Source organism: Stegostoma tigrinum, chromosome 34 (assembly GCF_030684315.1).
Source record: "Stegostoma tigrinum isolate sSteTig4 chromosome 34, sSteTig4.hap1, whole genome shotgun sequence".
In the NCBI taxonomy this organism is placed as follows: domain Eukaryota; kingdom Metazoa; phylum Chordata; class Chondrichthyes; order Orectolobiformes; family Stegostomatidae; genus Stegostoma; species Stegostoma tigrinum.
This window is the reverse complement of record NC_081387.1, coordinates 22,630,307-22,657,056: the sequence shown is the minus strand read 5'-3', so window position 1 is coordinate 22,657,056 and position 26,750 is coordinate 22,630,307. Positions and strand designations below refer to the sequence as shown.

General features: G+C 44.2%; 2 protein-coding genes across 3 annotated transcripts in view; one reads left to right on the top strand and one right to left on the bottom strand.

Moving 5' to 3' along the window:
• LOC132206208 (butyrophilin subfamily 3 member A3-like) overlaps nt 1-6,190 on the bottom strand; it is a 36,100-nt gene extending 29,910 nt beyond the window's left edge. The window contains exon 1 of the mRNA XM_059639484.1: nt 6,078-6,190. The gene's annotated coding sequence lies outside the window, so the exon portion shown is untranslated. The remainder of the gene's footprint in view (nt 1-6,077) is intronic.
• Nucleotides 6,191-10,477: 4,287 nt separating this feature from the next.
• The window catches only part of LOC125446335 (butyrophilin subfamily 1 member A1-like), a 39,070-nt gene continuing 22,797 nt past the window's right edge, over nt 10,478-26,750 (top strand). The window contains exons 1-2 of one of the 2 annotated variants that reach the window (XM_059639476.1): nt 10,478-10,804; nt 14,023-14,072. The gene's annotated coding sequence lies outside the window, so the exon portion shown is untranslated. The remainder of the gene's footprint in view (nt 10,805-14,022; nt 14,073-26,750) is intronic. The other variant, XM_048519835.2, reaches the window with a different exon arrangement.

The window sequence follows — 26,750 nt, the reverse complement described above, 5'->3', positions numbered from 1 at the left end:
AAATTGAATTCAACTTCCACCATCTGCCATGGCGGGATTTGAACGCAAGTTTCCTGAACATTAATCTAGGCCTCTGGCTTAACAGTGCAGTGAGAATAGCAATTAGGCCATTGCCTCTTATGTCCAGGTATTAACTTACTGGGGCAATAACTGCCAAGAGTAGTGGGTGGTTTGAGCATTATGTCAAATTTACTACTTCTTATGATTTCAAAATATTGTTGAGAGATATGTCCAAACTTGCAACCTCATTAGTTAAATAAAGCACAATAGAGACAGCAGGGAGGTGATGTGTTGGAGCTGTAGTATGTGAGTGCTGGTGATTACCTGTGTGACCTACAGCAACCACATCTGCAGTAAGGCACAGGGTCACAGAATGGTTACAGTGCAGGACCATTTCACATATGTGCTGCTCTCCACGGGAGAAGTTTATCTTGTGACACCCCCAATCCCAATCATCCCCCATCGATCCTTTGAATGTACCTGCCTCCACCACACCGTCAGTCACTGAATTTCAGAACTTAACCACCCACACTGTGTCTAAGCATTTTCCCTCAAGTTCCCCATTTTTTTTTGCCTACGACTGATTCTCAATTTTGATGTTGATCCTTCCACCAACTGGGACAGTTTCTTCCTATCTAACCTTCCCCAAAACCCTCATGATACAGGAGTAGACCTTTCCAGACTGACTTTGTTTTTCAGTCTGTGCTGGGAAGTCATGTGAGAGAGAAGCATGTATTAAGTTTCAAAGTGCTGACAACTCTTTTGACAAAGTAACATGCGAAGCAGTGTTTTTGACAAAAGGGGCTCAATAGAATGAAATTATTTTAGAATAAGAAGTTATGAAGTTACTATTGATCCCAGACTGGAGTGTTGGGATACAGTCAATAGAAAAGACGGGAAGGTAATGTTTTCAAAGCTTAAAGAGAAGGAATTGATGCTGTGTCAAGGATTGAATAACGCTGGATGAAAATGAAGTTAGGAGTAGAATAAGAATAATACTTAGAAAAGAACTATCTATTGTTCCAACAGATGAGTTAATATTTTAATTAATGAAGCCCATCAAAGTATTTACAAGTCAGGAGGGAATCTGGGATGCACTGCCTTGGAGGGTAGCAGTCGATGCAGGAAGCCTCATAACATTTTAAAATTTATTGAAATGGCATAACATTCACACTATGGGCCGAGTGGTGGAAAATGGGATTATTGTAGGCAGAAGATTTTCTTTGCTGGTAGTGACTCGATAAGCCTCCTCTGTATTGCATGACTGAGCAGAAATTAGAAACAGAATACAAAATAATGGTCGAAAGTTGAAGCTTAATGCTGTCTGTCTGAATGCATGACTTTTGAACAAGATAGATCAATAGAAATAGATGAATATGAAGTAGTGATCACAATGAGGTAGAATTTCAAATCCAAGAAGAAAGTCTGCTACTAATTTTCAAACCAGCGTCCTCAATTTAACAAGGACAGTCACAGAAGGATGGAGAAAGTTGCCTAAAATGGGCAAAGAAAATGGATCATGACAAAGGTCTGGAGATAAGTAGTGAAAGATATTTAAGCAAAAATAATGAGAAAGATAAACTGCCGTTGGCTAACAAATATTACCAATGAGGGGATCCAATTAAAAATGAAGATATACAAAGCAGCAAAAACTAATGCTCAGCCTGATGGCTGAGATTCATCCTCAAATTGAGAAAGGAGGATTCTGGGAAGGCAATGTGAAGGGTAACATCAAATTGAAAGAAAACATACATATAATGTATCAAACATGATTTGTAGGCCAGAGGACTGGGAAAACCTTAAAATCCAACAAAACATGGCTAACTAAAGAATAAAGAGGGGAATATTAACTTTGAGGGTAAACTTGTAAGTAACATCAAATGGACAGCAAAGATCGTAAAATCAGACAGTGCAGAATAGGTTCCTGGGCCTATCAAGTCTATCCTGCCAAAAATATACTGCTCTCCAGACAAGTCCCACTTTCCCTCATGATCCCACAGTAATCCAGCTGTGGTCGAACCAAATTCCCACACAGATCCAGCACCACCTCCCTGTTCTTTTAATTTTTATCACAATCATAAAGACAAGAGTCCTGGACCCCTTCTTAATGACCTGATTACACTGTCCTGCCACAGTCAGAGGTCTGCGGACAAGTATCCGAAGATCACTCTGTTCCTCTGAGCTTCCAGTGTCTTGCCATTTATTGAGTACTCCTTCACCTCATTTTCTTGCCAAAGTGCATCACCTCACATTTGTCAGGATTAACATCTACCACTGATCTGCCCATCTTCCCTCCCATAACTTAACACTTCCTGTCAATCGCCTGCACAATTTTTGTGTATTCTGTAAACTTGCTTATCAACCGCCCACATTCCCATCTCCATAGAACATAGAACATAGAACATTACAGCACAGTACAGGCCCTTTGGCCCTCAATGTTGTGCCGACCCGTCATACCAATCTCAAGCCCATCTCACCTACACTATTCCATGTACGTCCATATGCTTGTCCAATGACGACTTAAATGTACCTAAAGTTGGCGAATCTACTACTGTTGCAGGCAAAGCGTTCCATTCCCTTACTACTCTCTGAGTAAAGAAACTACCTCTAACATCTGTCCTAGATCTTTCATCCCTCAATTTAAAGCTATGCCCCCTCATGCTCGTTGTCACCATCCTAGGAAAAAGGCTCTCCCTATCCACACCATCTAACCCTCTGATTATTTTATATGTTTCAATTAAGTCACCTCTCAACCTTCTTCTCTCTTATGAAAACAGCCTCAAGTCCCTCAGCCTTTCCTCGTAAGACCTTCCCTCCATACCAGGCAACATCCTCGTAAATCTCCTCTGCACCCTTTCCAAAGCTTCCACATCCTTCTTATAATGCGGTGACAAGAACTGTACACAATACCCCAAGTGCGGCCGCACCAGAGTTTTGTACAGCTTCACCATAACCTCTTGGTTCCGGAACTCGATCCTTCTATTCATAAAAGCTAAAACACTGTATGCCTTCTTAACAGCCCTGTCAGCCTGGGTGGCAACTTTCAAGGATCTGTGGACATGGGGACCGAGATCTCTCTGCTCATCTACACTACTAAGAATCTTACCATTAGCCCTGTACTTTGCCTTCTGGTTACTCCTACCAAAGTGCATCACCTCACACTTGTCTGCATTAAACTCCATTTGCCACCTCTCAGCCCAGCTCTGCAACTTATCTATGTCTCTCTGCAACCTACAGCATCCTTCGTCACTATCCACAACTCCACCGACCTTAGTGTCGTCTGCAAATTTACTAACGCATCCTTCTACGCCCTCATCCAGGTCATTTCTAAAAATGACAAACAGCAGTGGACCCAACACCGACCCTTGCGATACACCACTAGGAACTGGTCTCCAGGATGAACATTTCCCATCAACTACCACCCTCTGTCTTCCTTCAGCAAGCCAATTTCCGATCCAAACTGCTATATCTCCCACAATTCCATTCCTCCGCATTTTGTACAATAGTCTATTGTGGGGAACCTTATCGGACGCCTTGCTGAAATCCATATACACCACATCAACCGGTTTACTCTCATCTACCTGTTTGGTCACCTTCTCAAAGAACTCAATCATTTACGAATATCAGAAACGTTACGGAATCTAGCTCTGGTCCCTGTAGCATGCCTCTGTAAGCAGGTTCTGCTACATGTCTCTCTCTTACTTTTGATCCAGTCCTGAATATTCATAAACATCCAGGATTCGCTAGGTTTGTTGCTCCTACATTTCACCCTGAAAGGGAATGTATTGCCCCAGCACTTTTCTGAATGCCTCCCACTGCTCTCCTGTTGATTTACCCTCAAGTAGCTGTTCCCGGTCTAATTTCACCAGATCCTGCCTTATTTTTATAAAATCAGCCTGACCCCAATTCAAAACCATTTTTTTGTAGGCTCTCTTTCTCCTTTTCCATAAAAAATTTAAAATATACAGTGTTACGATCGCTATCACTAAAATGATCCCCAGCTGTGATCCAGAACCCCCGGCTGGCTTCATTCACCAGAATTGCACACCATCGCTGAATTCCCCATGACCAACATCCAGGGGCTTAGCATTAACCAGAAACTCAACTGGACTTGCCACATAAACAAGAAGACACAAGAGTTGGTCAGATGCTGTGGGTACTCTTGACGCCCCAAAACCTGTCCACCACCTCCAAGGACAAGTCAGGATTGTAATGGAATACTCCTCAATTGGCTGCGTGTGTTCAGCTCCAGCAACACTCCATAAGCAACTGCTGCAAGTTGCCTCTGAGCCCCCGCAGTTGGTGAAGATGGACAACAGCACCTTCTCCACAATAATCCTCAACATTGGTGCCCTGCAAGGCTGCACGCTTTGCCCCCTCTGGTACTCCGTGTACATACATGACTGTGTGGCCAAATTCCGTGCAAATGCCACGTCCACGTTCACAAGCGGCACCACTGTTGTGGGCCAGATAACAAACAATGTGAGACAGAATACAGAAAAGAGATAGAGTGATTCGTGGTATGGTGCAAAGATAACAATATCTCGCTTAATGTCAGCAAAACTTAAGAGCGCTTCATTCCTTCCAGTTTTAGCACACACCCCAGGCCCTCAGAACAAAATTCCCTGCACTGTCAAGTCATCCGTCCTGTCAGTAAAGAGAACAAGGATCTCTCACGCCAGTTTCCAAAGAACATGGCCCTCGTTCTTACTCTGATTCATGTTGGTTCCTGAGGCCAGTTTGAACTGGTCAGAGATATTAACCCAGTCTTTACACTGACAGTGAATCCAAGCTGGAGACAGCGATGGGGTCGACGTGCAGGAGATATTCATCTCAGTGCCTCCACAACCTGAGACCTTCCCCCCTCACATTCCCCCCATCCTGGGGGTGATGGGATTCAGGAAAAGGTCCTACACAACACACCTGAAGGACAGGGGAGAGAGGGCAGCCCTGCCTGGCTGGGACAGCTTTCTGATTCCCACCCACTGATGGCAACTGGGTCACTGCTGTTTGTGTGGGACAGTTCTATCCAAGTGCTTCCCCCCCCATCCCCCAAACCCCATGTTACAGAGTGTGTCCAATCTGTCAGTTGTGGGAGATTCTGTCAAAGGCCTTTCTCCTGGACCAGGCAGATGAGGCAAGTGCCCACAGCCCCTGACCCTCACATGGGCAATGCTATCCCTGAGGAAGGCGAGGCTGTCGGAGATGGTCTTGTTGGATACAGCACAGGTCTGTGTGAATAGATCGGCTCAAATTTCACACAGTCACAGAATGATGCTGATGCAGAGGGAGGCCATTCTGCCCATCGTGCCTGCACCATCTCCAACATTGTGTCTGGCTCTATGATCTAGGGCCAATCTCCTGCCTTTTCCCCATATCCCTGCACACCATTATCATCCAAAACACCATCCCATGCTCTTTCCAACTCCCCAACTGAGTCTGCCTCCACCACATTTCCAGGAGCACATTCCAGGCTCGAACTACTCGCTGTGTGAAAGTGTTTTTCCTCACAGTATCCTCGCTTCCCTTGTCCATCTCTCTAAAATGTACAAATTAAATATTTACACAGGGGAAGGGAAAGTTAGTGCATCAATTCTCTTTAAAGACCCGACTTAGACAAAGCAGCAAACTGCAATCAATGTGGATGGAGGAATGGCTGAACATTAACTTTCTGCTTTAAAGGTCTGTTCCCGGGGATGAAAACACACAACTGTCTCCAGGATTGAATTATTTGCCTTTGAACAGAAACCCCAGTGGGTCATGTTCCATCTCATGGCCCTCACTCTGTTCCTCCTTTTCACTTCCGACTCCCTTTCCAGTCGCTGTGTCTGACCCTGAGAAGTGAATGTTACAAATTGCCTCTCCCTCCTGTTCCCTTATTCTGACAGGAACCAGCTCCAGGCTCTGTGCAGCTGATCAGAGACACTGGAGAAAGGTTTCACCTTTTCACTGCCCAATCCCCAGCGGCTCCTCGTTCTACTCCTTGGATTTGATTGGGATCTTTCAACGGGAATAAAATCCACTTGATCCCACTGGGAATGAGCCCTTCCTGAAATTAAAGAGGATTCGGGACTCACCTCTTACTTTCCCACAATCTGATCGAACATTTTCCGCCTTTTCTCGGACAAATGTATAAAAAATAAAGACGTCCACAACAACAGCCCCTCCCTGAAAACATTTACTTTCGTTTTCACTGAATTCAGTGCAATTCATTGCTCCCTCCTTCGAACAAATGTGTCACTGCGGGCAAGTTGCTCTTTCAACTGTAACTCACCGAAAATTATTAATGTTAATAAAATTAATGCGTCACCTCCAGGCATGTATTTAATGGATAAAGTGAAGTTTGTGTGAATACATCTCACTGTGGGACCAGAATTATTTTCCCGGCTACACTTTGAATTCCAGCCTTTGGCTGCGCTGGGATCTGTATTGGGGCAGAGTTTGGGAACCACTTGTTCCTCCACAGCATTGAACCTCAATCACTGAACCTGCACGAGAAATTCACAGGTCAACCACACTCTGTGTGAAGGGGTGTCTCCCCGTTGGTTGTCAATCTCTTGTCTTTAAGCTTACAGCATTTGATTTCTCAGCCATTGGAAAAACTGCTGCCTTTTTATAAACTGTGCTCAATGATTAAAAAGTTAGCAAATGGTGCAAAGTTAGAATGGGCTTGACACAGAGCTACCGCCCATTCTAATCAGGAATCTATTTTTGATTTCCTGTCCTGGCCAGCCGTTTCCACTTTATCCTTGGAGATGTATATCACTAGCGAGTGATTTGATGTCAGACTGACTTGGCCCTTCTTTGTAACATTGGTGAAGTTTTTAACAACTGAGTGGCTAGTTTGACAAGTTATTTTGAAACTTCTTAGTTTGAAGACCCTGAATCAGCAATCACTGAAGACCACAACCGTCCCCTCCCCACCCCCTTCATGCAGCTAAATTAGAATTCTCAGAACATGGAAGTGAATGTTTCACTCATTATTCTAATAAACCAATATTTCCATTTCCGAACAGATATCACCGTGATGGGTCTCTCCTTCGGAAGGGAGGAGAGAAAGTGAGATTAATGAGAGGTCCATGGGATGAGAGACCAGCAACTGCACTCAATGAAAGTTCCTGTTGAGCCATTTGAGAAAAATAGCCAAGGTAATTTTTTTCTTTCTTTTACTTAAGTAGTGAAATTAAAAATTCTGATTTGCTAAGTAATCGCAAATGAACTAGCAAGAGTATGACATCGAGCATATGTCAAGATATTAATTTACTGGGACATTAATTGCCACAGCAAGTAGGAGATTTGGGTATAATATTACATTTGCAATTGACTATAATGACAAAATATTTTTGAGAGATATTTCCAAACTTGCAACCTAATTAGTTGAATGATGCACAATAAAGACAGCAGAGTTGATGTGTTGCAGCTGTAATGTGTGGGTGCTGGTGAATACCTGTGGGACCCACAGCAACCCCATCTGCAGTAAGGCACAGGATCACAGAATGTTTACAGTGCAGGACCTTATCACATATGTGCTGCTCTCCACAGGAGTAATTTATCGTGAGACCCCCCCCCACTCCAAATGACCCCAAATGCACAGATCAAATGCCCCTGCCTCCACTACACTATCAGGTAGTGAATTTCAGAACTTAACCACTCACTGTGTCATGGCATATTCCTAATCCTTTTTCTTTTGCCTGTAACCTATTTTCAATCTTGTTGATCCCTCCACCAATTGGGGACAGTTTCTTCCTATCTAACCCTGCCCATACACCCTCATGATACAGGAGCAGTTGTGTTCAGTCTCTGACATTGTTTTTCAGTCTGTGCTAGGAAGTCATGTGAGAGAGAAGCATGTATTAAGCTTCAAAGTGCTGACATGTCTTTTGACAAAGTAACATGTGAAGCAGTGTTTGTGACAAAAGGGGCTCAATGGAATAAAACTATCTTCGAATGAGAAGTTATGAAGTTACCATTGATCCCAGACTGGAGTTTTCAGATACAGTCAATAGAAAAGAAGTGAAATTATTAGAAGCTTTACAAAAGAAGAAAACAAATTGAAACTGGAATAGGAATAGTATCAAGGATTGGATGAAAACTAAATCAGGTGGAGAATGAGAATAATACTCAAGAAAATATTTATCCCATTCGAACAGATGATTAAATATTTTTCTTAACGAATCCCATCAACATGTTCAGAAAGAAAACAGTCTGTCATGGAAGTGAGGTAGACTGATTTGCTATAGGTATGGAATTTAATGGTCTTCAAGTTGCAACAAGATTGTAAGCTATATTGGGAGGATTGACTCCATTACAGTTCATTAACAGCTCTTCTGTTATTTCTAATGTTTGTTTAAACATCCTTGAAGGCATTTGTGTAGTTGTTTTCTTTATCTCTGACATTTATACATGTACATTTTGCTTTACTGTTAAAACACAAACTGCTGTGTTGGGAGCTTATGTTTTTATAAAAGTGTTGTTCAATAACAGAAGTTTAAAATAATGTGATTTATCAAGGATGGTTACTTTCAGGAGTTTGGCTTCGGCTAAGCGGTAACAAGGGGAAGAAGGCACTGTAACAGTAGACTATAGGCTCCCTAACAATAGCTACACAGTGGAACAGAGAATAAATACTGAGATAATGAGGGCACATGACAAGGGCAGTACACTAACCATGGTCACTTTAATCGTCATGCAAATTAGGAAAATCAAATTGGCAAAGATATCCGTGAGAAAGATTTCAAAAGGAATATTTGAGACAGTTTCATGTTGTAATATCTCAAGGATCCACCGAGACATCAAGTTATTTGGGAGGTGGCAATATTTAATAAGGCAGGTTTAAAAAGTAATCTCAGCGTTAATGATTCCCAAGAGGGCAGTGACCACAACTGTGATTGTAGCATTCTGTTTGAGAGTGAGAAACTTGAATCAGGAAGAACTGTGATAAACTGAAAGAAGGGTAATTTCATAAGGATAAGGGCAGAGTTAGCTGGAGAGGACCAGGAAAGGAGTTTAGCACAAAGGGGATATCAGCAACAATGCAAATGTTTCAACAAATACTTCAGGATTCACAACAAAGAGATTTTCCACAGAAGAGGAAAGATTCTAGGAAGGGATAAACCCACTAAAGTTCAGGATAGAACTAATTTGAAAGGGAAAAATACAACTTGGCAAAATTTCTCCCAAAGTTTTGGGAAGTTTCAAAAGCCGTGTAAATAGTATTATGCCATAAATAAAATCATTTCTATTACATAAAAAGCAAACTAAATGAAAAAAATGAGCAGAACAGCCTGAAGGAGTGAAAAAAATAAACTATGCGTTCTAATTAGCAAGCAGTATAAAAAACAAACAGTACAGGCTTCTTTAAACAGATGAAAAGGGAGAATGAGGCGAAAGTGAATATAGGCCCCCATGCAATGAGTTTGGGAAGCTAATATTGGGGAACTCGGAAATGGCAGTGTAGTTGAATAAATAATTTTCTTCAGTCTTCAAAGTAGAGGACACAAAGAGCAATCCAAGCACATTAAATTATCAAGAGGCTCAGGGGAAAAGGGGAAGTAAACACGATAATTATCACTGCATAAAAAGTACTCAGGAGACTTTTAAGGGAAGAGGCCAAAACGTCGTGTAGATCTGATGGGTTGCATTCTTAGATTTTAAAGGAACTAGCTAAAGAGATAATGATGTATTTCTCATAAACTTGCAAGATTCTAGGAAAGTCTCATTGGATTGGAAACTGCCAAGGTAACAGCTTATTCAAAAAGCAAGGGAGAGAGAAATAGGTAATGAGGCCAACTGCATTTACATCTGTTGTGAGAAAACGTTAGCATCTCTTCCAAGGGATGTGACAACAGACACCTAGAAATACATAAAAACAGGGTCAGCAGGAAGGAAGAATTGTGCCTGACAAATTAAAATTACAATTGGCTTGGGCAACATTCATTCCTGTCGCTCATTGCCCAGAGGGCCGCTGAGTCAACCGCTTTGTTGTGGGTCTGGAGTTACATGTAGGCCAGACCAGGTAGGGATGGCAGTTTCCTTGCCTAAAGGACATTAGTGAACCAGATGGGTTTTTCTGACAATTGACAATAGATTCATGGCCAACTTGACAATTGTAATTCCAAATATTGTATTAATTCAAATAGCACCACCTGCCAAGGTAGGGTTTGAAGCTGGGTCCTCCGAAGGTTATCTGAGTCTCTGGTTTAATAGTCCAGCAATAATAGAACGAGGCCATCGCCTTCCCCAGCCCATGTCAAGCCCAGTCAAGCCTTGCACCGTTTGCTGAGTTTCTAATGTTAATCATCTTTTTCGATGTGAAATTTCTCCGTAAATTTCTCTTTCAGGTTTCGTGATTGAGGTTCAATGCCTGGAGGGGTTTGAGGAGCGCGTTACTGATTCAGTGACTTGGATGCTGAGGTTCAATGCTGTGGAGTGACAAGTGGTTCCCAAAATCTGCCCCAATACAGATCCCAGCGCAGTCAAAGGCTGGAATTCAAAGCGTAGCCTCGAAAATCATTCTGGTCCCGCAGTGAGATGTATTTACACAAGCTTCACTTTATCCATTAAATACATGCCTGGAGGTGATGCAATAATTTTATTGACATTAATAATTTTCTGAGGATTATAGTTGAAAGAGCAACTTCCCCGCAGTTTGTTCGAAGGAGGGAGCAAAAGCCAAAGAGCGAATTCAGTGAAAACGAAAGTAAATGTTTTCAGGGAGGGGCTGTCGTTGTGAACGTCTTTATTTTTCATACATTTGTCCGAGAAAAGGCGGAAAATGTTCGATCAGATTGTGGGAAAGTAAGAGGTGAGTCCCAAATCCTCTTTAATTTCAGGAAGGGCTCATTCCCAGTGGGATCGGGTGGATTTTAGTCCCGCTGAAAGATCCCAATCAAATCCAAGGAGTTGAACGGGGAGCCGCTGGGGATTGTGCAGTGAAAAGGTGAAACCTTTCTCCAATGTCTCTGATCAGCTGCACAGAGCCTGGAGCTGGTTCCTGTCAGTATAAGGGAACAGGAGGGAGAGGCAATGTGTAACATTCACTTCTCAGGGTCAGACACAGCGACTGGAAAGGGAGACGGGAGTGAAAAGGAGGAACAGAGTGAGGGCCATGAGATGGAACATGACCCACTGGGGTTTCTGTTTAAAGGCAAATAATTCAATCCTGGAGACAATTGTGACGCTTCATGTCCTGACATAAACTTTAATTGAAGAGTTTCCCTTGTGCTGAGTCCATTCTCCGATTCCATTCTTTCCCGTTTCGGGTTTTCTGCCTCCACCATCGAGAGCAGTGAGTGCAACTGCCTGAGCCCTCAGGTCCGGAGCCCACTCCCTCCCTCAATCCCTCTCCATTTCCCTCTGCTCCCTTCAGCTTGTTCTGATATAACAAGGTGTAGAGCTGGATAAACACAGCAGGCCAGTCTGCATCAGAGGAGCAGGAAGGCTGACGTTTCGGGTTGGCACCCTTCTTCAGAAATGGGTCGGCAATTCATAATATCTCTGAGCTTGTTTTGAGAACCTCTCCACTTCTCACCCCAATCATAGAATCCCTACAGTGTGGATACAGGCTCTTCGGCCCAACAAGCCCCACTGACCCGCGGAGAATCCCACCCCCATGACCCACTTAATATATAAAGCCCCTGAACACTATGGGCAATTTAGCAAGGCCAATCCATCTAATCATCTGTGGAGAAAAGCAAGAGTTCATGATTCAAGTCCATTGTCTCTTCAGAACTGAGGAAGGTTTATTGAACCAGGGTCACTGGACCCATAACATTACCCCTGTTTTCACTCCATAGATGCTGCCAGACCTGCTAAGTTTACCCAGCAATTTCTGTTTTTGATTTTGAGTATATAGCTGGCGGCTGTGTGGGAACAGTACACCTAAAGGGAAGTCAGGAGGACAAAAAGGGGGCTTAAGATATGGCAGATAAGGTGAATGAGAATCCAAAGAGATTCCACAAGTATATCAAACGCACAAAGAGTAGCCAGGGACCCTTAAAGATCGATGAGGCCATTTATTTGTGGAGCCACAGGTGATGGGTGAGATCCTAAATGAATATTTCTTGCCGGTATTTACTGTCAAGGAAGACTGGGAAGGTAGGGAATTCTGAGAAAAAAAAAGTGTAAAGTGTCCACATTACAGAAGAGAAGGTGTTGGAGGAATTAAAATGCATAAAGGTAGATAACTCTCTGGGACCTGAGTGGATGTATCCTAAAACATTTTGAGAGGCTCGGGAAGAAATATTTGTGTGGTAGACATCCACAGGTGAGGTGCCAGAAGACTGGAGGGTGGCTAATGTGTTGCCATTATTTAAGAAAGGCTGCCAAGAAAAGCCAACGAACTACAGACTGCTGAGCCTTATGTCAGTGGTGGGTAAGTATTTGGAGGGGATTTTGAGATACAGATTCTACATACACTTGGAAAGGTAAGGATTGCTTAGTGATGGTCGGCATGGTTTAATGCATGGGAAGTTGTGTCTCACAAATGTGATTATTTTGAAGAGGTGACCAAGAAGATTGATGACCGTTGAGTGGTAGATGTTGTCTATGTGGACTTTAACAAGACTTTCAACAAGGTTCTACATAGAAGGCTGGTTACTAAGGTTGTATCTGATGGGATCCAGGGAGAGCTAGCCAAACAGAGTCAAAATTGGCTTGACAGTAGGAGACAGAGGTTGTTGGTAGAGGGTTATGTTCAAACTGGAGGCCTGTGATAAGTGGTGTGCCGCAAGGAATGGTGTTGGGTCCACTCTTGCTCATCATATATATTCTCATTCAAATTGTTTATGTAAGAGACATGGTTAGTGAGTTTGTGGATGACACCAAAATTGGTGGTCAAGTGGGCAGTGAGGAAGATTATCTAAGAGTGCAATGGGATCTTGATCAACTGGGCCATTGGGCCAATGAATAGCAGGTGGAGTTTAATGCAGATAAATACGAAGAGTTGCATTTTGGTAAGACAAACCAGGGCATGACTTACATGGTTAATGATAGGGCCCTGGGGAGTGTTGTTGAACAGAGCGTTCTTGGGGTGCACGTACATAGTTCTTTGAAAGCAGCATGACAAGTAGACAGTGTAGTGAAGAAGGCATTTGGCTCACTTGCCTTTATTAGTTCGAGCATTGAGTACAGGAGTTGGGATGTCGTGTTACAGCTGTACAAGACATTGGAAAGACTTCTTTTGGAGTACCGCATACAATTCTGGTCGCTCTGATATAGGAAGGATGTTATTAACCTGGAAAGGGTGCAAAATGGTTTACAATGATGTTACTGAGACTGGAAGGTTTCGTTATTAGGAGAGGCTGGATTGGCTGGGACTTGTCTTCCTGGAGCTTAGGAGTCTGAGGGGTGATCTTATAGAAGTTTCTAAAATCACGAGGGGCATTGATAAGATAGGTAGCCAAGATCTTCTCCATGGTTTAGGGGAGTCCTGAACAAAAGGGCATAGGTCTAAGGTAGAGGAGAAAGATTTAAAAGGGACCTAAGGTACAACATTTTCATGCAGAGGGTGGTGCGAATAAGTGGGAGAGGTGGGTACAGTTACAACATTTAAAAGACATGGATAGGAAAAGTTTAGAGGGACACAGGCAAATGGGACTAGTTTAGTTAAGGAAACCTGGTTGGCATGGATGAGTTGGGCTGAAAGGCCTGTTTCTATGCTGCATGACTCTATGGCTGGCAAATCTTGCTTTTCTTTCTCCACTTTAAAAGTTTAAAATTTAGTTAGTCCAGTGCAAAGGTTAATAGGGTAGCTGACTCAATTGACCTGAAGCCTCAATGAGGCCTTAATATGTGTTAAATACTATTGAAGCTTAACCAGTCTGAGCGATCTCAGCTCATCTCATCTCTGTTTGAGAAAGAGCCTGTTGGAAGTGCATATTTGGTAAGCTTTGCGTGGTCAGGATGGGGATTTCAGATCCAGAATGAGTCACAGCCTGGGGAAATGGGTGGCAGTGTGGAAATTCAGAGCAGGGGAAGTGTTTTTTGCTTGCTTTTTTGGCTCATTGCTTTTTGTTTTAACAGGATAAATTGAAGTCCCAGACCAGGGACCCAGCCCAAAACAGTTCTGTGAGGTAATGCGCTTGAGTTTCTCCAACAGTTTTGAGATTCTTGCTGTGGATGAGAGTGGGGCTAGTGTGAGGATAGGCAAACTGAGCATTATCACGTTGGTACAGGGAGCCATTCAACAATGAGGAGAAAAGCAAACGATAGTTCTAATCGGGGATAACATAGGGGAATAGAAACTGCTCTCTGTGGCCAGGATTGAGAATGTGAAGGCTGCGTTGCCTGCCTGGTGCTTGGGTTCAAGGAATTCTCACCTGGGCTGCAGATGAACTTGGAGTGAGTGGGAAAAGACCCAGTTATTGTGATCCATGTCAGTAAAATCAGTACTGGCAGAAACATAGAACATAGAACATTACAGCACGGGGTTCAGGCCCTTTGGCCCTCGATGTTGTGCCGACCTGTCATACCGATCTGAAGTCCATCTAACCTACACTATTCCATGTACATCCATATGCTTGTCCAATGACGACTTAAATGTACCTAAAGTTGGCAAATCTACTACCATTGCAGGCAAAGAGTTCCATTCCCTTACTACTCTCTGAGTAAAGAAACTACCTCTTGTTTCTGCTGAGGCAATATGAACAGCTCGGGGCTAAATTAAAAAGCAGAACCAAAGAGTTAATAATCTCTAGGTTACTGCCTGAGCAATGATTAAATTGGCACAGGGTCAATGAGATTAAAGAGCTAAGTGCATGGATCAAAGATTGACTTAAAACAAACAAGTAAAAGTTCATGGGCCGTTGGCAGCAAACTGAAGAAGCAGGGAGTTGTTCTGATGGTGGTGGTCTTTTAGGAATCAGTGGAGTCAGGAAGGGTGATAGAGGACTGGAAAATGACTAATATAACACCCCTGTTTAGGAAGGCTGGGAGGCAGAAGACCACAGACTATAGGCCAGTTAGCCTGAACTTGCCCATTACTAGGATTTTGGGGTAAAGAGTAAGTTAACCAAAGGACAGCCAGTGAATGTGATAGGTTTGGATTTCCAGAAGGCCTTTGACTAAGTGTTGCACAGGAGACTGCTAAATAAGATAAGAACCCACGTTGTTAGTGGCAAGATAATGACATAGATAAAGGATCGCCTATCTGGTAGAAGGTAAAGAGTAGGGATAAAGGGGTCTTTTTCAGGATGGCAGCAGGTGAATTTAGTTCCATAGGTTTCTTTTTGGGACAACAACTATTTAAATTATGTATTCACCATCTGGAGGAAGGAACTGAGAGAATTGTTAGGAAGATTGCAGATGACCCAAAGATAAGTGGAGGAGCAGGTACTGTTGAAGAACCATAGAGGCTGCAGAAGGGCTTTTAGACAGGCTTGAAGAGTGGGCAAAGAAGTGGCAGCTGTAATACAATGTGGGAAAGTATGAGGTTATGCTCTTTAGTAAGAAGAACAGAGATGTAGAGTATTTTCTAAAAGGAAAGGCTTCAGAAATCTGAACCACGAACGGAATTGCAAGTACTAGTTCAGGATGCCCTGAAGATTAGCATGAACATTCACTTGGCATTAGGAAGGCAAATGTAATGTTAGCATTCATTTCAGGAAGTCTACAATACAGTAGCAGCTGTATAAAGCTCTGATCTGACTGCATTTGGAATACTGTGAGCAGTTTTGGGCCTCATATCAAGGGAAGGATGTGTTGGCATTGGAGGCAGCCCAGGAGACGTAATTTTTTATTCATGTGGGCGTTGTGGGATGTGGGCATCGCTGGCTGAGCCAGCCTTCTTAGCCCATCCCTAGCTGTCCTTGAAAAGGTCATGGTTGAGCTGCCTTCTTGAACTGTTGCAATCCCCCTGCTGCACATTGACCCACAATGCCATTAGGGAGACAATTCCAGGATCTTGACCCAGTGACAGTGAAGGAGCGGCGACATATTTCCAAGTCAGGATGGTGAGTGGCTTGGAGTGAAACTTGAAGGTGGTGTTTCCTGTTTGTCTGCTGCCCTTGTCAAAGAACAAAGAAAATTACAGCACATGAACAGGTCCTTCAGCCCTCCAAGCCTATGGTGATCCAGGTCCTCGACCTAAACCTGTCGCCTATTTTCCAACATTTTGAGATTCTTGCTGTGGCTGAGAGTGGGGCTAGTGTGAGGATAGGCAAACTGAGCATTATCACCTTGGTACAGGGAGCATTCAACAATGGGGAGAAAAGCAAAATGTAGTTCTAATTGTGGATAACATAGGGGAATAGAAACTGTTCTCTGTGGCCAGAATTGAGAATGTGAAGGCTGTGTTGCCTGCCTGGTGCCTGGGTTCAAGGTATTCTTTTCTGGGCTACAGAGGAACTTGGAGTGAGTGGGGAACGACCCACTTATTGTGATCCATGTCGGTAAAATCAATACTGGCAGAAAGAGGAAAGTGATTCTGCTGAGGCAATATGAGCATCTAGAGGCTAAATTAAAAAGCAGAACCAAAGATTGCTGAAGAAGGGTCTCAACCTGAAACATCAGCTTTCCTGCTCCTTTGATGCTGCTTCGCCTGCTGTGTTCATCCAGCTCTACACCTTGTTATCTTGTCTATTTTCCAAGGATCTGCATCCCTGTTCTCTCTGCCCATTCATGTCGCTGTCTAGATACATCTTATATGACACTATCGTGCCCGCCTCTACCACCTCTGCTGGCAATGTGTTCCAGGCACCCACGACTGTCTGCGTAAAGAGCTTTCCACGCATATCTCCCTTAAACTTTTCCCCTCCCACCTTGTCCTTTGAGACGGAAGTGGTAGTGGGTTTGGAAAGGGCTTTCTGAGGATCTTTGGTGAATTTCTGCCGCACATCTTGTAGATGGTACGCACTGCTGCTACTCAGTGTCAGTGGTGGAGGGAGTGGATGCTTGTGGATGGGGTGCCAATCAAGCGACTGCTTTGTCCTGGATGGTGTCAAGCTTCTTGAGTGTTGTTGGGGCTGCACCCATCCAGGCAAGTGGGAAGTATGCCATCACACTCCAGATGAGTGCGTTGCAGATGGTGGACAGGCTTTGAGGAGTTAGGAGGTGAGTTACTTGCCACAGTGTTCCTAGCTTCCGGCCTGCTCTAAGAGCCACTGTGTTTGTGTGGTGAGTCCAGTTGAGTTTCTGGTCAATGATAACCCCCGGGATGTTGATAGTAGGGGATTCAGTGATGGTAACATCATTGAATATCAAGAAGTGATGGTTAGATTGACTCTTATTGGTGATGGTCAAAGCCTGGCATTTGTGTGACCTGAATGTCACTTGCCGCTTGTCAGCCCAAGCCTGGGTATTGTCCAGATCTTGTTGCATTCGAACACGGACTGTTTCAGAATAAAATGAGTCATGAATGGTGCTGAACATTGTTCAATCATCAGCGAACATCCCCACAGGGCTCATGCCCTGTGCAATGTAACCTGTATGCCTCTAATTCTTATGATGGAGGGAAGGTCATTGATGAAGCAGCTGAATATGGTTGGGCCTGGGACACTACCCTGAGGAACTCCTGCGTAGATGAGCTGTCTAATTGTTCACCACTATTCGTGATTGGATGTGGCAGGACTGTAGATCTTAGCTCTGATCCATTGGTTGTGGAATCACTTAGCTCTGCCTATCACTTGCTGCTTTCGCTGTTTGGCGTGCAGGTAGTCTTTTTTGGTGGACTTAGGTTCGTTTTTCAGAGACCCTCACGGCCTTGATGCAATAGCAAGACACTGCCCTGGCTACAAAAACACAATCCTTTATTATTAAGCAAGTATAAGGTGCGCAGGATCACGTCCTGGAGCTGAGATGATTAACCTCAAACAACCACAACCATCTTCGTGTGTGTCAGGTTTGACTCCAACCATGGGAGAATTTGCCCCCGATATCCATTACCTCCAGTTTTGCCAGGGCTCCATGATGCCACACTTGGTTGAATGCCGCTTTGATGTCAAAGGCGGTCACTCTCACCTCACCTCTGGAATTCAGCTCTTTTGTCCATGTTTGAACCAAGGCTGTAATAGAATCAGGAGCTGAGTGGCCCTGGCAGAACCCAAACTGGGCGTCACTGAGCAGGTTATTGCTGGGTCGGTGCTGCTTGATATCTCTGTTGATGACACTTTCCATCAGCTTACTGATGAGCAAGAGGAGACTGATGGGGTGATAATTGGCCGGGTTGAATTTGTCCTGCTTTTTGTGTACTGGACAAACTTGGGCAATTTTCCACATTGTCGGGTAGATACCGGTATTGTAACTGGACTGGAACAGCTTGGCCAGGTGAGCGGCAAGTTCTGGAGCACAAGTCTTCAGTCCTGTCACTGGAATATTGTCGGGGTCAGTAGACTTTGCAGTATCCAGCCAGTGTTTCCAACTATTTTTTGATATCACGTGAGGTAAATCGATTTGGCCGAAGACTGGTATTTGTAAAGCTGGGGACCATTGGAGGAGGCCGAGATGGATCATCCACTCAGCAATTCTGGCTGAAGATTGCTGTGAAAGCGTCAGCCTTATTTTTTGCACTGATGTGCTGGGCTCTTCCATCATCGAGAATAAGGATATTTGAGGAGCATCCTCCTGCTGTGAGCTGTCTAATTGTTCACCACTATTCGTGATTGGATGTGGCAGGACTGTAGATCTTAGCTCTGATCCATTGGTTGTGGAATCACTTAGCTCTGCCTATCACTTGCTGCTTTCGCTGTTTGGCGTGCAGGTAGTCTTTTTTGGTGGACTTAGGTTCGTTTTTCAGAGACCCTCACGGCCTTGATGCAATAGCAAGACACTGCCCTGGCTACAAAAACACAATCCTTTATTATTAAGCAAGTATAAGGTGCGCAGGATCACCGTACACAACCTGGCACAGGAGTGCTCAGTTCCATAAGTGATTCTCCCCATACAGCGGACAGTGCCCGCTTTTTATATCTGGCTGATACATAAAACAAATACTACATTTGGAACATAAAGAGAACAGGATACAGCATTGATTGTTCACGAAGTGACTAGTAATGGCAGGATGCGATTTCAAGCCACCGAAGTGTCTGGCTTGAACAAAGATAACTGTTCTGGCCACTTCAGTAGAAACGGAAGTTTCATACCTTTACAGAGGTTTCACCCCTTTACAGAATTACAGAAGTCTCACACCTTTACAAACATTTCCCATCCAATCCTATCGGGCAGGAAGTTTAAGACAGTTTCCACATATTCCTATGTAAGAAGATAAGGAGCATAAAAATTAATGCTCCCGAGATGCTGCTTGGCCTGCTGTGTTCATCCAGCCTCACATTTTATTATCTTGGAATCTCCAGCATCTGCAGTTCCCATTATCTCTAAAAATTAATGGGATGTTTTTCTATTAACATCTCATTGGCTTCACCAGGTTGATTTCTCATCTTCAGGAATGCCTGGTGCTGCTCCTGGCACACCCTCCTGCACTCCCCATTGAACCAGGATTGATTCCCTGGCTGGATGTTAATGGTTGAGTGGGGGAATATACCCCGGGCCATGAGGTTACAGATTGCGCTGGAGTACAATTCTGCTGCTGTTGATGGCCCACAGCTCCTCATGGATGCCCAGCTTTGAGTTGCTAGATCTGTGTGAAGTCTGTCCCATTTAGCACGGTGATAGTGCCACACACCACAACGGAGGTTGTTCTCAATGTGAAGGTGGGACTTTGTCTCCACAAGGACTGTGCAATGGTCACTCTTACCAATACTGTCATGGATAGATGCAACTGTAGCTGGCAGATTAGTAACGATGAGATCAAGTATGTTTTTCCCTCTTCCTCAGTGCTTCCTCCCAGTGTTGCTCAACATTGTGGAGCAGTGATTCATCAGCTGAGGGAGGATGGTATGTGGTATTCAGCAGGAGGTTTCCTTGCTCATGTTTAACCTGAAGCTGTGAGACTTCATGTGGTCAGGATTTAATGTTGAGGACTCCCAGAACAACTCCCTCCTGACTGTATCCCACTGTGACACCACTTCTGCTGAGTCTGTCGTGCAGGTGGGATAGGACGTATCCAGGGATGGTGATGGTGTTTTCTGGGACATTGTCTGTAAGGTGTGATTCTGTGCATCTGACTACGTCAGACTGTTGCTTGACCAGTCTGTGAGACAACAAAGTGTGGAGCTGGATGAACACAGCAGGCCAAGCAGCATCTCAGGAGCACAAAAGCTGACGTTTCGGGCCTAGACCCTTCTTCAGAGAGGGGGCTGGGGAGAGGGAACTGGAGTAAATAGGGAGAGAGGGGGAGGTGGACCGAAGATGGAGAGAAAAGAAGATAGGTGGAGAGGAGAGTATAGGTGAGGAGGTAGGAAGGGGATAGGTCAGTCCAGGGAAGATGGACAGGTGATCTCTGCTCGACCATGTCCTGAAGCAAACCAGGTACCACGGTCACATCACCTCCATTTCCTACCTACCACCTCATTCCGCCTCTTTGACCTGTCCATCTTCCCTGGACTGACCTATCCCCTCCCTACCTCCTCACCTATACTGTCCTCTCTACCTATCTTGTTTTCTCTCCATCTTCGGTCCCCCTCCCCCTCTCTCCCTATTTATTCCAGTTCCCTCTCCCCATCCCCGTCTCTGATGAAGGGTCTAGGCCCGAAATGTCAGCTTTTGTGCTCCTGAGATGCTGCTTGGCCTGCAGTGTTCACACTTTGTTATCTTGGATTCTCCAGCATCTGCAGTTCCCATTATCACAGTCTGTGAGACACCTCTCCCAGTTTTGTCACTAACCCCCAGATGTTCGTGAGGAGGACTTTGCAGGATCAACAGAGCTGTTTTTGCTGTTGTCTTTTCTGGTGCCTGGATCGATGCTTAGTGATCCATCTGGTGTCATTTCCTTGAGACTTTGTAGCAATTGGGACAACTGAGTGGCTTGCTAGGCCATTTCAGAGAGTCAACCACATTGGTCTGGAGTCACATGTAGACCAGACCAGGTGAGGATGGCAGATTTCCCTTCACAGAAAGACACTGATGAATCAGATGGGTTTTTCCAACAACTGGCAATGATTTCCTGGTGATTGGTGGATTCTTAATTCCAAACTTTTTTAAAATTATTGAATTCAAATTCAATAATTACACGAGTGGTTCCAGGGACGAAGGACTTGTCATGTGAGGAGCAGTTTTGGAGTCCAAGTCTGTACGAAATAGTCTTCAGAAGGATGATTGGGGAATGTCATTGAAACTTAGAGAATACTTAGAGGCCAGTATAGTTTGGATGTGGAGAAGAAGTTGTTTTGTTGGAGAAACTATGACTTGAGGACACAGCCTCAGAGTAATGGATGACCCTTTATAACTGAGATAAGGAAAAGATTCTTCAGTCAGAGGATGGTTAATCTGTGGAGCTCATTGCTGCATAGGGCTGTGGAGGCCGAGTAGTTGAGTGTATTTAACACAGAGATAGATAGGATCTTAATTGGTAAGGCGATCAAGGGTAACAGGGAGAAGACAGGAGAATGGGATTGTGGAACATATTTGCATAACTGAATGGAAGAGCAGACACAATGATCCAAATGGCCTAATTCTGCTCAGATATATTATGGTTTTATTCTTGTAATTCTTTATATCTTGTTTATTCTTTATCTCTTCGGCACTCTCTCAAACGAGTTCACATCTTTCTGCTAGTGTGGTGCCCAAAACTGTTCAGAATACTCCATCTGAGGTCTAAAGTGTGATATATAAATGTTCAACATTACCTCTTTACTCTTGTACTGTACGGCCCTATTAATAAAGCCCAGGATACTTTATGCATTGAATTCAATAACAATCTGGAATTAACTGCTTTGTCCACTTGTTTCACTACCTTGAACGATCCGAGTGCTGTTACTTTCAATAATTTATGTGCTTTGTACCTGGACTTTCAGAAAGCCTTTGATAAAGTCCCACATAGGAGATTAGTGAGCAAAATTAGGGCACGTGGTATTGGGGGCAAAATACTGAGTTGGATTGATAATTGGCTGGCTGACAGGAAGCAAGGAGTAATGATAAATGGGTCCCTTTCGGAATGGCAGGCAGTGACCAGTGGGGTACCACAAGGTTCGGTGCTGGGACCGCAGCTGTTTACAATATACATTAATGATATAGACGAAGGCATTGGAAGTAATATTAGAAAATTTGCTGATGACACAAAGCTGGGTGGCAGTGTGAAATGTGAGGAGGATGTTATGAGAATACAGGGTGACTTGGACTAGGTGAGTGGACGGATGCATGGCAGATGCAGCTTAATGTGAATAAGTGTGTGGTTATACACTTTGGTGGCAAGAACAGGAAGGCAGATTACTATCTAAATGGAGTCAAGTTAGGTAAAGGGGAAGTACAACGAGATCTAGGTGTTCTTGTACATCAGTCAATGAAAGCAAGCATGCGGATACAGCAGGCAGTGAAGAAAGCTAACGGCATGCTGGCCTTCATAACAAGAGGAGTTGAGTATAGGAGCAAAGAGATCCTTCTGCAGCTGTACAGGGCCTTGGTGAGACCGCACCTGGAGTATTGTGTGCAGTTTTGGTCTCCAAATTTGAGGAAGGACATTCTTGCTATTGAGGGAGTGCAGTGTAGGTTCACGAGGTCAATTCCTGGAATGGTGGGACTGTCATATGTTGAAAGATTGGAGTGACTGGGCTTGTATACGCTTGAGTTTAGAAGGATGAGAGGGCATCTGATTGAGACATACAAGATTATTAAGGGATTGGACACTCTGGAGGCAGGGCGCATGTTTCTGCTGATGGGTGAGCCCAGAACCAGAGGACACAATTTAAAAATAAGGGGTAGGCTATTTAGAACAGAGTTGAGGAAGAACTTCTTCACCCAGAGAGTAGTGGATATATGGAATGCTTTGCTCCAGAAGACAGCGGAGGCCAAGTCTCTGAATACTTTCAAGAAAGAGATGGATAGAGCTCTTAAAGATAGTGGAATCAAGGGTTATGGGGATAAGGCAGGAACAGGATACTGATTGTGGATGATCAGCCATGATCATAATGAATGGTGGTGCTGGCTCGAAGGGCCGAATGGCCTACTCCTGCACCTATTGTCTATTGACACCCAGATCCTAATGCTACTGCACCCCCTTTAGAATAGTAGCCTTTTCCTTAGACTGTTTTTCCATATTCTATCTTCCAAAATGCATTACTTCACAATTCTCTGCATTGAGCTTCTTCTACCATCTAAATGCACACCCAATCTACCAACTTGTCAATGTCCTTATGAAGTTTTTCACACTGTCTTCTTCACAGCTTTCAATGCTTTCAAATTTAGGATCAGCCCCTGCACACCATGATCTCTACCAATATAAATGAGAAAAAACAAGAGTCCCAGTACCATCGATAACAAAGTGTGGAGCTGGATGAACACAGCAGGCCAAGCAGCATCTTAGGAGCACAAAAGCTGATGTTTCGGGCCTAGACCCTTCATCAGAGAGGGGGATGGGGAGAGGATTCTGAAATAAATAGGGAAAGAGGGGGAGGCGGACTGAAGATGGATAGAGGAGAAGATAGGCGGAGAGGAGAGTATGGGTGGGGAGGTAAGGAGGGGATAGGTCAGTCCGGGGAGGACGGTCAGGTCAAGGAGGTGGATGAGGTTAGTAGGTAGGAAATGGAGGTGAGGCTTGAGGTGGGAGGAAGGGATAGGTGAGAGGAAGAACAGGTTAGGCAGGCTGAGACGAGCTGGGCTGGTTTTGGGATGCAGTGGGGGGAGGCGAGATTTTGAAGCTGGTGAAATCCACATTGATACCATTGGGCTGCAGGGTTCCCAAGCAGAATATGAGTTGCTGTTCCTGTAACCTATGGGTGGCATCATTATGGCACTGCAGGAGGCCCAGGATGGACCTGTCGTCTAAGGAATGGGAGGGAAATTTGAAATGGTTCGCGATTGGGAGGTGCAGTTGTTTACTGCGAACCGAGCGGAGGTGTTCTGCAAAGTGATCCCCAAGCCTCCGCTTTGTTTCCCCAATGTAGAGGAAGCCACACTGTGTACAGCGGATGCAGTATACCAAATTGGCAGATGTGCAGGTGAACGTCTGCTTGATGTGGAAAGTCATCTTGCGGCCTGGGATGGGGGTGAGGGAGGAGGTATGGGGGCAGGTGTAGAACTTCCTGCGGTTGCAGGGGAAAGTGCCGGGTTATGATTATGAAGAATGTCAAGGGTCAATCCAGAATATGAGAAATCAGTTGGCTGACTTGAATGGGACAAAAAGCGGTCTGGGCTACATTGGCTGGAAAGTTTGGTGGGAGAACTGTAACTGAGCAATGGTCTACCTTCAAAGGGGAGACAGTTTGGGTACAGTCACGATATATTCTATCAAAAGGGAAATGTAGGACAAACAAATCCAGAGCATCCTTAATGAAACAAGAAGTTAACATTAAAATATAGAAGAAAATGTGTGCTTAGAGGGGGTGGAGGGGAGTGTGGCGTGGACAAGGGAGTCGCGGAGAGAGTGTTCTCTCCGGAAGGCAGACAAGGGTGGGGTGGGAAAAATGTCTTTGGTGGTGGGATATGATTGTAGATGTTGGAAGTGTCGGAGGATGATACATTGTATCCGGAGGTTGGTAGGGTCATATGTGAGGACTAGGGGGATCCTCTTGGGGCGGTTATTGCGAGGGCGGGGTGTGAGGGATGAGGTGCGGGAAATGCGGGAGACACGGTCGAGGGTGTTCTCGACCGCTGCGGGTGGGAAGTTGCGGCCCTTGAAGAACGAGGACATCTGGGATGTATAGGAGTGGAATACCTCATCCTGGGAGCAGATGTGGTGGAGGTGAAGGAATTGGGATTAGGGGATGGAATTTTTGCAGGAAGGTGGGTGAGAGGAGCATCCTGGAGTCAGTTGGAGTTGATTACATCATTCCCTGGCTTCCTGCAGCCCGAAATACATTTTTATTTGGATCATTTCTTTCTGTTTCTTATGATTTAGCCAATTTTGGATCCACATTGTTTGTCCATGACCTATTACTTCGCTCACAATTGTGCTGTGCAGTACTGTATCAGTGTCTTCTGAAAATCCATGTCTACCACATCAACCACATTACCTTTCTGCTACTCTTCAAAACTTTCCAGGAAACCAATTACACATGAATTTCTCTTTAGAAATCCACGCTTTTCCCATGTAACCGCTATTCTGTTCATGAGAATTGTGCCTTGAAGCATCCCCACCACTGAACTTAACTGGCTAGTCTGTAAATGCTGCATCTTTGCAACCTTTTTTGAACAGAGGCTTGAAGTTTGCAATTCTCCAGCTTCTGGACCTCTCCTGACTCTAGATAGGAATGAAAGATTATGACCAGAGCCCCTGCAATTTTCACTGTAACTTCCTCAACATCCTTGGATGCTTCTCATCTGCCCCGGTGCCTTGTCAACTTTACATTCTATCCAACATGTCTTATCCATCAAACCTGAAACCTTCTGCTGGCAGTTTCCTCTGGTCACCATGGCTTGGGTATACAAAACTCTGATAAATTCAGACGTAAAGAATTCATTTAGTACATCAACTATACCTACAGCTTGCATGCATAAATCCCCTTTTGGTCCATAATTGGTCTGACTCCTTTTACCGTTTTTTTGCTATCTATGTGCCTGTAAAAGATTTTGGGATTCTCCTTAATGTTGGCTGCCATTCTATTCGCACAAATTGTCTTTGCTTTTCTAACAGGCTTCTTCATTCCTCTCTGAACGTTCTGTCTTCTTTTTGTAACTCAATTTTCTACCCAACATCTTGCATAAGCACACATTTTCTTCTTTATTTTAATGTTAATTTCTTGTTTCATTAAAGATGCTCTGGATTTGTTTGTCCTACATTTCCCTTTTGATAGAATATATCGTGACTGTACCCAAACTGTCTCCCCTTCGAAGGTAGCCCATTGCTCAGTTACAGTTCTCCCACCAAGCTTTCCAGCCAATGTAGCCCAGATCTCTTTTTGTCCCATTCAAGTCAGCCAATTGATTTTTCATATTTTGGATTGACCTTTGACATTCTTCATAATCATCCTGGGGCTTAAGACACAATGATCACTGTCTCCTAAATGTTCCCCCACCAATATTATACCTATTTATTCTACTTCATTAGCTAGGTCTAACAGTACTTCCTTTCTAATTGGACTGCACATAACTGTTGGAGGAAATTCTCCAAGTACAATCTAGAACTGCTTGCCCCCAGCTGCCCATTACACTGTCAGTACCCCAGTTATATTTGGGGAATTATAATCTCCCATTATACCTACTGTATAATGGTGGGACTTCTGTAATTTTTGCAGGTTTGTTCGTCTGCATTCTTTCCGCTAGTTAATGGTATGTAGACTACAGCCAGCAATGTAATTGCACCCTTTTTGTTCTGTAGTTCCAGCTAAATTGACTGTCTCTAAATGCTCTGGGACAGCTCCTTTTGCTACAATTTCCCCTTAACCGATACCCCCACCTTTTCCTTTTCTGTTACCACCCCCACCTCCAATACTCACACTCCTCACCTGAACCATTCTTCCCAGCCATGTATTCATCTGCATTACCTTCCGATTGATGTACTCATTTTCATGTGTCACTGGAAATAATCCAGATAGTACTACATTTGAGGTCCTACCTGGTAACATTGCACACAGTTCCCTAAATTCTAACTTCAGGATGACATCCCCTTTCCAACCCAAGTCATTGGTACCAATGTGAACCATGATGTCTGGCTGTTCACTCTCTCCCAGAGGAATATCCTGCAGGCAGTCTGTGACATCCTTCAAACTGGAACCACAGAGGCACACAACATCCTGGAGCCGTTTCTACAGTCACAGAAATGCCTG